Below are 16,709 nucleotides of genomic sequence, written 5' to 3'. Positions count from 1 at the left end.
TATTTTCTTGTCTGTCAAGTTTTATGGAGCCCTTAAATAGACCCCTAAGTCTATACAAGTTTTTTTAACAATTATTCAATCAATAAAATTCAGACTTTTGTCTTTCTATTTTCTAATGGATTCCAGATCCTTTCTGCTTATGGATTCAAGGAACCCTCATAATTCTTGACACTTCTGCATCCCACATTACTAGAGTCAAGAACTTTGTCACTACAATTAAAATAGAACTCCATGAACAAAAATAGGCAAATGCCACAACCATGGTTGTCAAAATCACGATCTGGGTCGTAAGATTACACGATTTTATGATCCCACCTCACAAAAATGTTTAGGATCACACTAGAATCGTAAAAATGGTAGGATCACACGTAAGATCGTGTAGGATCATAGGATCGTATGAGATCCTACTGATCCTACCAAAAACATAATTTTTTGGTTTTTATTTTTTTGGAAAATTTTTATGTTTTTATGAAGCTTTAAGGGTTTTTTCATGTTGTGATGGTATGACTTTTTATTTTATTTTTATGAAATTATGTTAACCTAAGCAAATGTTTTCTAGTTTCTAGTTCACTTGTAATCAAAATGAAGGAATGCTTCATCATTTCTAAATGAAGAATTTGATGTTGGCTTTGCTGCTTTTTAATTTATAATGTTGTTAAATTTGTTTGATCAATATACTAATTTGTGTTCTAATATTACTAAAATATTTTTTATATATATAATTTTATCAATTATGCTTGTATTTGTATATTGATTAACTGGTTTTTTGGAGCATGCTCTAATTGTTGCTGAGTGGTATAATTGAATAGCTGAATGTGAAATTGTATCTAGGTGTCTTTTGCAGCTTTAGTATACAAATATATAATGTCTATATAAATGATGAAATGAATGACAATGATTAGGAATTTAGGATGGTGGTTATAAGAACCTTAGAATAAGAATAATTAAATGTCCACTTCACCTTAATATTCATCTTGCTTTTGGATTTCATATTGGAGTTAGCAAGTTTCCATTTGATAACTTATTTTGGATTTCAAACTTAAAACTTAGAACTTGGAAAATATTTTCCATATGTTTTGATAGATATTTTGGTATTTGGTTGCCAATTAAACATTTTGAACTTTTTAGATACATTGGATCAAAACTTAAATATATTTGTTTTGTTAGTATAAACTTAGCAATGTATGACATGCAAATTATATCATATGATGCAAATCTTAGTTTTTTCATGGATGAATTTATAATTTACGTGATTATTCAATATACAAAGTCATTATTAATGTGTTTTTTGCTTTAAATCTGAAAATATGTAGGATATTATGATTTACGATCCAATCCTATGATCTATGATCCCACCTACCTTTAACGATCCTACATAAGATCCAGATTTTGACAACCTTGGCCACAACAACTTTACTAATGATATATGCAGTGTAGCAGAGCAAGAAAGATAATTTTTAAATAAAGAAGAAGTTTTAGGCCTGCAGACAAAACAACAGCTTCCTAATAATAACTCACAGTCCCAAACTAAAGACAAACAAAAAACGTTGCTCCTCCACCAGATACAGAAGTTCAAAGAGCCTTTTTGCTAACAAGATCTTACTAAAAGACACATCTGGAAAGACACAGTAAAAGAAAAGAAATTTGCAAAATTAAGTTAACATCTCTCTATCTAATATCTCAATGCATGATCTCTATGGACTTGGAGTGTGGCTAATATAGTCCTACAAGCAATCACACCTCTATCTTCACTTCTATCTTGTTATTCAACATCTTCATAATTTCTTTGATCTCCCATTTTGGGTTATTCAACATCTTCATAATTTCTTTGATTTCCCATTTTGGGTAATTGTGTCTACGTATCAATGTATAACAAATCAGAAATCAATATAATCAAAGCAAAAAATTAATAATTAAATCAACTTTCATCTAATTACCTGTATCAAGTTCAACATATCAATAAAGCCAGGTGCATTTAAATTTTCCATGCTATCTTCCTAATACATTTCACAATGAAACAAGTAAAAATCAAAGAAAAAAATAAATCAATAAATAAACTTTCATTTAATTACCTGTATCAAGTTCAACGTATCAATAAAGCCAGGTGTATTTATATTTGCCATGCTATTTTCCTCATAAATTTCACAATGAAATAAATAACAAACAATATAATGAACCATTTATGAGCTGATACTACAAAATGTAAGAGTAATATAACAATAAATAAATAAATCATAATCAAATTTTAAAAGTTTACCACTGTATGTTGAGGTGCTTGATTCCCTGAGCTAAAGGCACCATCATAAGGTGGCTAAGAAGGAAAAAAATTATATAAATAATTTCATAAATTAGTACTTTGTTACACAATATATATATATATGTGTGTGTGTGTGTGTGTGTGTGTGTGTATAGATTGTTAAATAAATTGAAGAAGACGTCAAACCTGCTTGATTCCTTGAGTTAAAGGCACCATCATAAGGTGGCTGCTATCATATTGTTGAAATAAAAATCATATAAAGAATTTAAAGAATTAGTACATACTATTGTTTAACAAATTGTAAACACAAAGTACCAAAACACAGAACACATTTCATTCTGGTGTGAGTTGTTGAATATGAGAGGATGCTTTCGATGATGCACAGAAAATCAGTATACTGAATGTTCCGAACTTCAGTGATCTAATAACTGCTTGGAAGGCTTGAAAAGAAAAACAAATGATCAAAGGAGACCGGGGCTAACCAACCAAGAACTCTCCGATGCTTAAGTTAGTTTCTCTCTTAAATTCTAGAGTTCCAACTTTTTGGGAGTTGTCTAAAACTCACCTTTCATTTGATGTGAATGAATGTTTATATAGTGTGCTCTTGAAACAGTTACTTGTCTTGTAACTTCCCCTATATTTGAGGAGGTTAGAGGGTTCAAGGTTAACTTCCTTAACTGCTATAGGAGTTAGAATATTTTATCTTTTTTCTATAACTGTCGTTGGAAGTTACGTAGGAAGTTATAGCGATGAATCAGGATCTTACTCGTGCCTTGAAATAATAACATGTGGTTCAATTTACCGGTTCTAGTAGACAAATCTCTATGGAATTTTCCAAGTGTCGGGGGTCGTCCAAGAGCTTGCCTCATGGACAACCCTTATGCCCATAGATGATCGTCCTACAAAGGATGTTCATTCTTATCTCCTTGACCTAGATGACACTTATGGATGAGTTTAGAGTTGTTCAATTCTCAGCTCACCATCAGTTGCCCCTTTGTCCAAGAGTCGTCTAGAGTATTGTATAGCCTAATGCTATTCTTTGGACGTGTGTCCTTGTGTCAGCGATTAGGTGTGCCACATGTCATGATCTCATTGGTGACTGGTCGCGTCGATTCACTTTTTCGAGGAGTATGCCACTTGTTATTTTTTGGTTGATCATGTCGTTTCGGGTGCCAAATTCCATTGCCTATAAATAGTAGAATTCCTCTCCTACCCTTTACATTTCTGAAATTTTCTTCCTTGACATTTGTCATCTAGCGCCTCGTCTAGAAGTTTTTCCACGTCTATAGTCTCCCTTCATCTAGATCTAGGTATTCTCTTCATCCTCGTCTTTAGGTTTTAAGTTTTCTTCAAAATGTCTGAAATTGTTGTTTCCTCGTCTAGCAATAATATTGATAAGGCCATAGACAAGTACCATGATACAACTAGTTACAGTTCTAGTAGTAATGGTAGTAGTACTAGTAGTAATGGGGGGAAACTACAGACAAGGAATACACATCCGATGTCCCTGGGGTTCCATTAGAGGTCCTTTAGGAACAAATTAGGATGAGGGCAGCATCGGGTCTAGGGTAGTACCTCAAGTGCTCCCTCGTCCACTCTTCAAGATGAGGTTGAGATAGTGTATAGCTGTGTTGTAGGGGTCCACTCTAAAACGAATGAAAAGAAGTTAGCATCCCTTAGGAGTTGGTACCAAATTCCTGATGACCTAAACCCTAGGTTAGCTGTACGTGGGGAGTGGTGTTGTCAACCCTGTTTTGGTGTAGGTATTTATGAGGCTTACCTTTTAGGGGGTTTAAGGAGTTACTCACCAAGTTAGGTTTAGGGATATGTCAGTTTAATCCTAACGCATAGAGGCTAGTCATCTCTATGCAAGTTTTGTGGAGGGAGGTATTTGAAGGGGATTGTCCTCTTACTGTGGACGAATTCCTTTATTGCTACAAGCCCTTAGAAATTAATAAATCCCTTGGCTTTTACCAATTCACAGCCAAAGGGAAAGATTATAGGCTAATAAAATCCCTTGTCACCTCATATAGGAATTGGAAGACGGAGTTTTTCTTCATCTCTGGTTTTTGGGCTGGACACCCTATTGAGGTTGGCAGGGATTCATTTGTCCCCTATACTGGAGAGTTAGGGAACCTTCGTCCTGAAAGTATATTTATTATTGTTATCATTTTATTATTTCTATTATATACTTCCTAAAGGTATGTTTATTATTGTTATCATTTTATTATTTTTATTATATACTTTATTTTTGTTTGTAATTGTCTAACAATTCTTTTTTTTTTTTTCCAGGTGTTAAACGACCATCTTTGAGCAGGTTCTATCTTGAATGTGTCTAAAAGGCTCGTCTATACTGACAGGGCTTTTCATTCTTTAGTAAGCCTTTAGCGTCTTGCCACCTGGGGACTTGATCCTAAGCCGTCTACAAAAGCTCTAGCTCACGAGCTTACTGTCCGTAGACATGAGTCTTCTTTTCCCTCTCTTTCTCCTTTTTCTCTCTCTCTTTTTGTTTTTTTTAAGAGTTTATTTTAATATCACTTCTTGAGTGACTAACGTTTTTCTTCCAAGGATGGCAACCGTGAAAGAAAACAAAGGCAAGGAAGTGGTGGACAAGGCAATCAGGCAGGAGGTCTAATCTCAGCCTCGTCCAGCCGTTGGTGATAAAAGAAAAAATTTATCTAAAGCAATTGACTTGGAAAATCTTCAAGTCGTTGTAAGGAGAAAGGGGCTAAGCACAAGTCATCCAAGCCCAAGGTCATCAAGCCTGGCCTTCCTACTCTTCCTATCTCTCAATAGCCGCCTATTCAAATCCATGATATAGATTCGTCTAAGCCTACTACAGTTCCTCCGTCCAAAACTACTGTGCCTGCCTCATCTCAACCTTCTCAGAGGGTTCCTATGAACCTTCTTGAAAACGAGGATTTGGCTTGGGAGAGGTTCGAGAAGGCTGTGACTAATGAGGACGTGGCCATGTGCTATGACATGTCCTTGAAAGAATTTGAACACTCTGTTGTTCATGATCTTTTCAAGGTAATTACTTTTATCTCGTCCTGTCATAGTGATATGTATATATATACATTTTCTAACAGAGTTTTTTAATCACTTGTGTAGGCAATGTCAAAGTTCATTGCTGCATCCAGGCAGGCCACAGAGATGGACAAGACGAGGATCTTACTTGAGACAAGGATCCAGGAGGTCAAAAATGACAGCAAGGGGTGGACTGAGGTGGTAACCACGGCTAAAGACGAGGCCAAGGAGCTGCAAAACCTAGTTGAAGAGCTTAGAGCTGACATTGTAGAGAAGGATACTCGTCTTGACCAACTTCAAAAGAGGAATGACGAGCTGAGTATCCTTCTTAACAAGGCAAAAGAGGACATGGTAGTGGAGTTCAAAGCCTCTAAAAAATTTATTGATTTGTTGGACACCAACTATGCAGCAATCTTTGAAGATTTTCACATGGACGCTATGGAAAACTTCCCTGAAATGGACTTTAGCTCCATTAAGCTCAACCTTGGTGCTGCTACAAGCTTTCTCCTCCAGACAAGCTCTAAAGATATTAACTTTGAAGAAGATGCCACCAATCAGCTTGCCCAAGACGACTCAAACGTTGGAGATGACCCTCCTCAATGAAAATGTTGAATTTTAGCATCTTAGTTTCTCTTTCTCTGTTTTGTTGTTTTGGTTTTTTTTATAAGGTCCATTGTTTTGGACCGTTTGAAATTTATCTAAGTACATTTTACTCGTCCATCATATTTAGGATGAGCTTCCAAACAGTTGCCTATTAGGCTTTACTTTATAAGGGTTTTTGAACGGTAGTCATCCACCCTTTTCTAAACTTTTATGAATGAATGTTCATTTCCATCGCTTCTTTATTTACTGTTGAGTACGTTATTGTATGGATGAACCCTTTTTTTTTATTCATATCATTTATTATATTGGTTTCAAGTGTGGTCCATCCACTCATGAAGGCATTTGTCTTGTCCATGACAAGAATTTCTTCACATTTAACATCTTCACCATTCTTTAAATTTTTGCAAGTATAACTCTCCTTATGAAAGGCATTGGTTTTGCCAGCTTTAATCGTCCAAAGACTTAATGGTAGGCTCTATTTTTGTCCATGGGACTCACCTTTTAGGCAAGACGTCTCTTGCTTTTTACTCATCCAAAGATTGGATTGTTTTGGCTGGTCATACTTATCCATGGACTTTGAATATTCTTACGTGTGTGCATTTCCACGTCCATTAGTTGGACGAATATGATTTAGGCTTTACCTCATCCATTGTTTAGACGAATGTGCCTTTATTTGCTTTATCCCTTTTTAAGGAAAGCTCAAGACATTACCTCCCTACGTCTAGAGATTTTACTCGTCTTAGGCCATTAGCCTTCTTGTGGATGAAATCATGATAATTAGAAATTCATACATCACATATATTGGAAATCCAAACTGTATATATGTAACATAAACATTGTCCACAAGCATGGCACATGCTTTAGAAGTCAGTGCCTTAAGGAATTAAGAATGCATATAGATCATCTAGGACTTCGTCCATAGCGCATAGTTTAAGGGATTAAAATACAGCACATAGTGCTAATAAAGAGCACATATAACAAAAAGCAAACACATGTAACAGAAAGCAACAAACTTTATTTTGTCCAGAGTGACAATGTCTAGAATGATTTCGTCCATGATGCTCGTCCAGGCTAACTCCTTACTGATAATATCTTCTTAAATGCTCGACATTCTAGGGGTGCTCCAGCTTTCTCCCGTTCAGGGCTTCCAAGTAATATGACCCTTGTCTTTTGCAATTAATAACCCTGTAGGGTCCTTCCCAATTAGGTCCCAGTTTCCCATGGGTTGGATTTCTTGTTGTCAAGGAAACCCATTTTAGGACGAGATCTCCAATGTTGAAGTGCCTGGGTTTGACCATTACATCATATTGTCGAGCCATGAGGTTTTTATACCTCACAGTCCTTTGCTCTGCGTTCATCCTTACTTCGTCTATCAGATCAAGGTTAAGGAGAAGTTACTGCTCATTATCCTCGTCCTAATACTTCATCACCCTGTGGTTCGCCATGTGCACTTCTGTAGGTATCACTACTTCACTTCTATAAGCTAGCTTGAAGGGAGTTTCCCCTGTGAGGGTCCTCACAGTCATCCTATAAGCCCATAAAACTCCTGGTAGCTCGTCTGGCCATACTTCCTTTGCCCCCTCAAGCCGAGTCTTGATGATTTTCAACAAGGATCAATTTGCCACTTCTGCTTGATCATTTGCCTGTGGATGGGAGAGTAAGGAATAATGATTCTTGATTCCAAAGTGCTCGCAGAAGTCCCTAAAAAGCGTGTTATCAAATTGTCGTCCATTGTCTGATATTAATACCCTAGGCACCCCAAACCTGCATATAATGTTTTTCCAGACGAAGTTCTTGATATTCTGCTGTGTGATCTTTGTTAGGGGTTTTACTTCCACCAACTTAGTGAAGTAATCAATCCCTACTACTAAAAACTTCATCTGCCTGGTTCCAAGTACGAAGGGACTTAAGATATCCAATCCCCATTGTGCAAAGGGCCATGGGGCTATCATCGAGGTGAGATACTCCGATGGCTGCCTAGGGATGTTGTTAAAGCATTGACATTGGCCACACACCTTAATGTAACCCTTTGCATCTACTTGAATAGTTGGCCAGTAGTAACCTACATGGACGACTTTATGGACTAATGCTCTTGCTCCTAAGTGGTTTCCACATGCTCCTTCATGAACATCCCTCAACACATAGTTTGATTCATCTGGAGCTAAGCACCTTAGTAAGGCTGAGAGAAGCCCCTTTTATATAGTACTTCGTCTATGAGGACATACTTGGTAGCTTTGATCCTCAATCTTCTGGCCTCATCCTTGTCCTCTAGAAGTCTACCATCTTTGAGATAAATTAATATTGGAGTCATCCAATTTTCTTCACCTTCAACCTGTTATATCTCTGGAAGATCTATGCTCGACATGTATTGGACTTTATCATACTTGTCCTTGGCCCTTCTTGCTAAAGCTGCTTTTGCCAAAACCTCTGCTTCCATGTTTTCCTCCCTCAGGAACTGAAAAAAACTGGCTTCTTTAAATTTTTTGACAAGCTGCTTCACCCTGCTTAGATACTTCTTCATCCGATCTTCCTTATCTTCACACATTCCATTCACCTTATTGATAATCAACTGTGAATCCCCTTGGACAACTACTGACTCCGCCCTTAACGACTTAGCCAATTCCAATCCTTTAAGGAGATCTTCATATTCTGCTTCATTATTGGTGGTTTGGTATTATAGACGGGCTGCATATTTCAACTTATCTCCTTCCGGGGATTTGAGTATAACTCTAATTCCTCCGGCACATAATATGAACGAGCCATCCACATTGACGACCCGCCTTTAAGTTTCATCCACCCCATCTTGCTCACCTTGGTTAGGAGTGAACTCTGCAATGAAATCTGCCAATACTTGAGCTTTTGTCGCGTTCTTTGGTTGATACCTAACATCAAACTCGCTGAGTTCTATGGCCCATTGGATTAGTCATCCTGTGGCTTCCAATTTGTTCATATCCTTCTTTAGTGGATAGTCTATCAAGACATTTATGACATGAGCTTGAAAGTAATGCCTTAACTTCTAGAAGTCGTGACCAAAGCAAATGCTAGCTTTTCCATTATTGGATATCATCCTTCTGCCCCTCTTAGCACTCGGCTTGTGTAATAAACTGGCTTTTGTATTTTCCCTTTTTCTCTAATCAATGCTGAGCTTACTGCATACGAGGACATTGCCAAATACAAATATAATTCCTCACCTAGTATAGACGGGCTCAGCAGAGGAGTTGCTATGAGGTAGGCCTTGAGGTCTTGAAAGGCCTTTTGACACTCGTCCATCCATTCAAATGCCTTCTTAAGAACCTTAAAAAATGGCAAGCACTTGTCAGTAACTTTAGAGACAAACCTGTTAAGGGCTGCTACTAGTCCAGTAAGGGATTAGACTTCCTTGATATTACTTGGTGACTCCATATTCAGTATTGCTTGGATTTTATCGGGGTTTGCCTCAATTCCCTTATGAGAAACCATGAACTCGAGAAACTTACCAAATGAGACTCCAAAAGCACACTTGCTCGGATTTAACTTTATGTTATACTGTTGAAGCCTATCAAAAGTCTCTTAGAGGTCGTCCAGATGCTTTTCCTCATCCAAACTTTTTGCCAACATATTATCTACATAAACTTCCACATTTTGCCCAATCTGTGGATGAAACTATGGTTCACCAGCCTTTGATAAGTTGTCCCTGCATTCTTCAACTTGAAGGGCATTACCTTGTAACAAAATAGGCCTTAACTGGTGACAAAGGATGTCTTCTCTTGATCCGTCTCGTCCATCCTTATCTAGTTATAACCTAAGAAGGCATCCATGAAACTTAGCCACTTATGACCCGCAGCAATGGATAGCTATCCTTGGGGCAAGCCTTGTTCAGATCAGTGAAGTCCACGCACATCCTCCATTTGCCATTAGCCTTCTTGACCATCACCACATTAGCCAACCAATCCAGGTAATAAACTTCCCATATAAATTTTGTTGTAATTAGCTTTTGAACTTCTTCTTTGCTGGCATTATCTCATTCAAGAGCAAACACTCTTTTCTTTTGACGCACGGGCTTGGAGGAAGGATATACGTTTAGACAATGGGTGATGACACTAGGGTCGATACCTAGCATGTCTTCATGACTCCATGCAAATACATCAATGCTCTTCTTTAAGAATTGGACAAGGTCATGCTTTGTCTTCCTTTATATACTTTCTCCAACCCTTGTATACTTCTCAGGGTTATTCTCGTCCAAAGGAATGTCTTCTAGCACTTTGGTGGGCTTTGCAACAACTCTTCTCTCCTCAATGCTCATTGTCTGAATGTGCTCGTCCATAGCCAAAATGGCCAAATAACACTCTCTTGCTGCTAACTGATCTCCTTGCACTTGCCCTATCCCGTACTATGTTGGGAACTTCACAAACAAATGGTAAGTAGATGTTATTGCCTTCCAACTGTTTAAAGTCAGTCTTCCAATGATAGTGTTGTATGACGATGAACAGTCCATGACAAGAAAGTTTACTTCTTTGGTTATCTGTTGTGAATATGCTCCTACCACCACAGATAATGTTATGGTACCCATGGGCTGCACTTTTATCCCTCTAAAACCTACTAAGGGTGAATTCACTGGATGAAGTTAATCTCGACTGAGCCACATTTGCTAGAAAGTAGGGTAATATAAGATGTCCGCCAAACTCCTATTGTCCACCAACACTTTTCTGGTTGTATAATTAGCAATAAGCAAAGTAATGACAATCGCATTGTCATGTGGGTGATAGTGACAATGTCTAGGATGATTTTGTCCATTTCACTCGTCCTTGGGGATCGTCCTGAAAGTTGGACGTTTCGCACTACCTTCAGTTATGTCTTCCTTGACTTGGAAGATTGTCCTGTCGAGGTCCTTCCTATTATGACTCTTATTTCTCCAAGTGGGAGCCGTGACAGCTTTTCTAGCTTTCCCTTCAACTTCTCGTCTTTGTAATCTCGTCCAAGGAAATTTCTCAATTTTCCTTGCCTGATGAGATTTTCTATCTATTGCTTCAAATCAAAACACTCGTCCATGTCATGACCATGGTCTCTGTGGAAGCAGTGATACTTGTTCCTATTGCGTTTGTTAGGATCTCCCTTCATTTTTTCTGGCCACTTCAAGGAAGGATCATCCTTGATTTGCATAAACACTTGTTCAAGCGGCATGTTCAAGGGCATATATTGCTGACTCCGTGCCAAAGAGCTTGCCTTCTTGTTGTCTCAATCTTTCTTCTCTCCCGTCCATGCCTTCTTGGACAAGAATTTTACTCAGGATGGCGCGGGAGATCTGCTTCCATTCGCTCAGCTCTCTTCCTCTTCTTAGCTATAATTGCGTCTTTTGCATTCATGAAGTTTTGGGCCAAATGGATGAGTACAGCCATAGTTTGAGACTTTTGCTCATAAAGCTTATGGATGAATAAATCAAAGTTAACTCCATTATGGAAGGCCGCCAATAACAACTTGTCGTCCATCTCGTCCACTGTCAGGGCTTCCCTGTTGAAACGAGTAATGAAGGACCTCAAGCTTTCATTTCCCCTTTACTCTATGGTTAGCAAGTTAGACAAGGAACGTTTATGCCTTTGTCCTCCAATAAAATTGTTGATAAACAACTTACTCAATTCTCCGAAAGAACTCACAGTATTCGGAGGTATCTTGTTGAACCATACTCGTGTAGGCCCTTTAAAGGGTAATAAGGAAGGCCCTACACATAATCTCGTCTAGAACACCTTGAAGGTGCATTGTAGTCTTGAAAGTAGCAATATGATCAAAAGGGTCGCTCGTTCTATCATACAAGTCCAAGGAAGGCATCTTGAACTTAGGAGGCAAAGGGTGATTGTTGATGGAAGCCATGAAAAGGGAGTTTGTTCGATGAACTAAATCATCTACAGAATTCACCCTTCTCATGTTCTCCCTCATCTCGTCCATGACCTTTCTCATCTGGTCCATCTCCCTCTGCAAGTGTGGCACCTTTCATGAAGCGGTACCCTTTGACTAGTTTTCGGGCTCAGCATTTCCTCCTCTATTTTCTTGACTTTGGGCTTGTCCTTCCACGTATCTTTCATGGTGTTGCCTCCTTAGACTAATCTTCCTAGTCAACTCTTGATTCTGACGGGTTAATTCTGTCATGGCGACTACCATGGACTGTACATGTTGGATGGAAAGCGGTTACGTAACAGGCACTGACTGTCGATCATGGTGGGGATTACTAGAGGCATCCCTACTCTCCTAGTGAGCTGGACTAGTGACCCTTGATCTTGTTCAAACCATGCAACCTTTTGTCGGAGAAAGATAAACTGCAAAACACAAAAATAATCTTCCCCACAAACGGCGCCAACTAATGATGCACAGAAAATCAGTAGATTGAATGTTCCAGGCTTTAGTGATTTATTAACTACTTGAAAGGCCTAAAAAGAAAAAAAAAATGATCAAAGGAGACCGAGGCTAACTGGCCAAGAACCCTCCGATGCTTAAGTTAGTTTCTCTCTTAAATTCTGGAATTCCAACTTTTTGGGAGTTGTCTAAAACTTACCTTTCATTTGATGTGAATGAGTGTTTATATAGTGTGTTCTTGAAGCAGTTACTTGTCTTGTAACTTCCCCTATATTTGAGGAGGTCAGAGGGTTCAAGGTTAACTTCCTCAACCACTATAGGAGTGAGAATATTTTATCTTTTTTCTATAATTGTTGTTGGAAGTTACGTAGGAAGTTATAACGATGAACCAGGATCTTACTCGTGCCTTGAAATAATAACATGTGATTCAATTTACTAGCTCTTGTTGACAAATCTCTATGGAATTTTCCAAGTGTCGGGGGTCGTCCAGGAGCTTGCCTCATGGACGACCCTTATGCCCATAGACGATCGTCCTACAAAGGATGCTTATTCTTATCTCCTTGACCTGGACAACTCTTATGGACGAGTTTGGAGTTGTTCAATTCTCAGCTCACCATCAACTTTAGTTTGACATTTCCTCTTTCTTGTAGCTTTCTCTAATGCACCCTTTCTTCTACGAGATTTCCCTACACATGCTTGTCTCCCTTTAAGCTTAATTCCTTTAATTTTATTTCCTTCACAGTTAGTAGGCTGCACATTGTCATTAGCTTGTTGAGCCTTTGATTTGAAACGGTTGCCCCCAATAGTAGATTCTTCAATTGATAAATTTTTCAAATTTGCCTCTAATTTGTTCAAAGTACTTTCATGAGCATCCAAAGAAATATGAAAAGACTCATCAGTCAATGCAACTCTTGCTACCAAATTAGAATATAATTTAAGCAACACTTTATAACTTCCCACATCTACATTTTCGTCATGTGGTCCTGCACGCATATAATTATTTATTGCAAAACCATCCTTTGCATCTTTTGTCCACATTTTTAAAATATACTGATTTGGCATCCTTTTACAATTTTCAAGAGATAACACTTTTAAGGCATGAGCACATAAAATTCCAACAAATTAAAATTTATTACAACTACACATTACTGTAGAAGCCAATGAATCAAACTGAACAATGTGTTGGTGAGATTTACGGGGAGAAATAACTTTATATTTTACCACAAATCCAACCTCACCATCCTTATGCAAATCACAATCCCAGGTGAGCCATAATCCACAATTAAACAATTTAAATACTGTAGGAGTATAAACACTTGCTGCATGCTTCAATATTTCTATTGGATATTCTAATGATGGTCTACTTTGAGTTGCTTTAAAATTTGCTCTCAACTCTTCAAAACATCTATCATCAACCAACCTTTGAAAGTGACGAAAAAAATGTAACAATTCATAATTATATAAGTTATATACCTTTTAGTTTGACTGTTCATACTCCCACTTCTTTAAGTAGTAGACATATCAGCACAAAAACGTTTTCCTCCCATAAACCAAAGCCCAATTCTCCCTTAACTCAAATTGTCTTTGCAACCAATCGTTATTCTTTAGATCATATTTATCAAGCATATTATCCCATGCATCTAAAAAAATCATCTTCATAGTCATGGTCATATACACAACTACTAAAATTTGTTGCAAAAGTTCTATACTATCCAAACACTTCATTAAGTTGCTTAGTTGCATGTGTTTCTTGCCATTGTGAAGCTAACGCCTTTGCCATTGCAGCATCTTAGTCTGTGAGGATAGTCTGTGGTTTCTTACCAAACATTGCCTTCTGAAAAGAATCAAACAACCACATGAAAGTCCTAAATGTTTAATCATATAACAATGCAACACCAAACATGATAGTTTGTTTATGATGATTTACACCAACAAACAATGCAAACGGCCTACCTTCTTTATTTTTTTGTAAGTTGTATCAAAGCACACTACATCCCCAAAATATTCATAATCCAACTTCATTCTACAACTTGAATTGCATAAGAAAAATTAAGGTCTTCAGATTGCATTCTTTGAAGATATTCAAGTAGGCCTCTTGTATCCTCGCTTTTCATCTCATCTATTCGACTTGTATGCAAATAATTATTATAATCCTCAGGAATGAAGCCAAGATTGTCAAGTCCACCCACCCTTTTGGCCATTAGTCCTCCACTTCATAGTCATGGTCATATACATAACTAATAAAATCTGCTATAAAAGTACTATACCTTCCAAACACTTCATTGAGTTGCTTAGCTACATTCTGGTACATATGCCAAACACATAAATGATGATGTGTTTCTGGCCATTGTAAAACTAATGCCTTTGCCGTTGCAACATCTTGGTATGTGAGGATAGTCTGTGGTTTCTAAACAAAAATTGCCTTCCGAGAAGAATCAAACAACCACATGAAAGTCTCAAATGTTTCATCATATAACAATGCAACACCAAAGATGATAGTTTTTTTTTATGATGATTTACACCAACAAATAATGCAAACGACCTACCTTCTTTATTTATTTTTTTTTTTTTTTGGTAAGTTGTATCAAAGCACACTACAGCCCCAAAATATTCATAATCCAACTTCATTCTATCATCTACCCAGAAAAAAATTTGTATTTAGATCATCAAAGTCAACTTGAATTGCATAAGAAAAATTAAGGTCTTTAGATTGCATTATTTGAAGATATTCAAGTAGGCCTCCTATATCCCCACTTTTCATCTCATCTGTTCGTCTTGTATGCAAATAATCTATATATATATATATATATATATATAACCGAAGCCTTCAGAGCTCCCACAATTTTCCATGTCATCACTATTTTCTTTCTTTTTTTCTTTTTTTTTAGATTCTTTTTATTTTCGGTTTTATATCTTATCAAGTATTACAATAGTTTAGTTTAAATAAAACTCTATTAGATATATGTTTCAAAAGCTTGAAAATTCTATTTCAACTAAAATTCTATAACAAAAATTTTCACAAATATAAACTTCTACCAAGGTCGAAACCCTTCATACTCACTCAAATTTTCACAAAAAAAAAAAAAAACACACATATCAAATTGAAGCCATAGTAGGAAGCAAGTTGATTCTTCAACGAGAACAAATCCTGTAGTACAAAGGCCACCTAATCGCTTTCAGTTTTGAACTCGATTGTCTTATTAACAACAAAGTCTATGAATTGCAGTGATGGAAAGCCGTCCACAAATAACATCCACGCAAGGGCTTGATGTTCATCTTAATTATCTCATATAATTCTAGGAATTATTTTATTTAATATTTTCTAGAATTAATATATTTAGATGGTTGGCATAGCAGACAATGTAAAAACAATTTTCTGTCATTTATGTTGCCTTCTGCATAACCCTAAATCAATGTTGAAAGGTTGTGTTTCACAACCATCTGATCTTGGTAACCAAACCCTGCACCTTTGATTGTTTATGATTATTTTTGTTCATTGCTTGTAGTTTAAACCCATTAAAACTTATTGCTTGATGGTATTTCATGGTTTTTTTTTTTTCCCTTTACTTTTTCTTTCAGGGTTGCTAGGAACACAACCTAACCTATGATTTTTTTTCATTGTTTAAAGTTTAGACCCATTAAAATTTAAAACTTATTACTTTATAGGTTCATGTACTTTTTTCTTCCTCTTATTTTTCTCTTTTGAATAGTCATATATTTTTGGCATTTTGGAAGTTTTCACATCTAAATTTTTGTGTTAGTTTTTGCAATATTTGAACATGTTTAGCAGGTTTCAACAACTATACCATGAATTATTCTTTTGAAGGTAATCAATTTTTCTTTTATATTTCTCTATTATAAAATCATAATATATATATATATATATAAATATTTATAATTTTGTTTCAATAATTTATAGGATGTAAATCTTATGATTCCTTAATATTTTTTGGCCTTTTGGAAGTTTTAACATCTGACTTTTTGAGTTATATTTTTGTAACATCTAAAACTATCTGGAAAATTTCAATGATTATAACCATGAATTATTATTTTGAGTGTAACAAATTTTTCTCTTTTATTTCTCTGTTGTGTAGTCACACACACACATATATATTTTTATAATTTTTAAGCTCTTAATCTTTTGATTCTTTTCAATAGTTATAGGTTTATAGTCATGAACTATTCTTTAATATTTTTCGTAAGTCATTGCACGTTCAAACAATGACTTCTTTATCAAATTGTATCACAAATTGAAGTTATACAAGAGCAATTCATGCAATAATGTAGTTTCTTAATCAATTTAAAATTTTATAAAATCATTTTAGTTTACCACACAAATAGGTAGGTTCCCGTGCATAGCACGGATTAGCGACTAGTTATTATAATCCTCAAGAATGAAGCCAAGATTGTCAAGTCCACCTACACTTTTGGCCATTAGTCCTACACTTTCTCTTGGTGCAATTCCAGAACTATCTGCTAATTCAACCTCAATAGCTTG

This window comes from Quercus lobata, chromosome 10, assembly GCF_001633185.2.
Source record: "Quercus lobata isolate SW786 chromosome 10, ValleyOak3.0 Primary Assembly, whole genome shotgun sequence".
Lineage (NCBI taxonomy): Eukaryota > Viridiplantae > Streptophyta > Magnoliopsida > Fagales > Fagaceae > Quercus > Quercus lobata.
Note: the sequence above shows the minus strand (reverse complement) of the source record.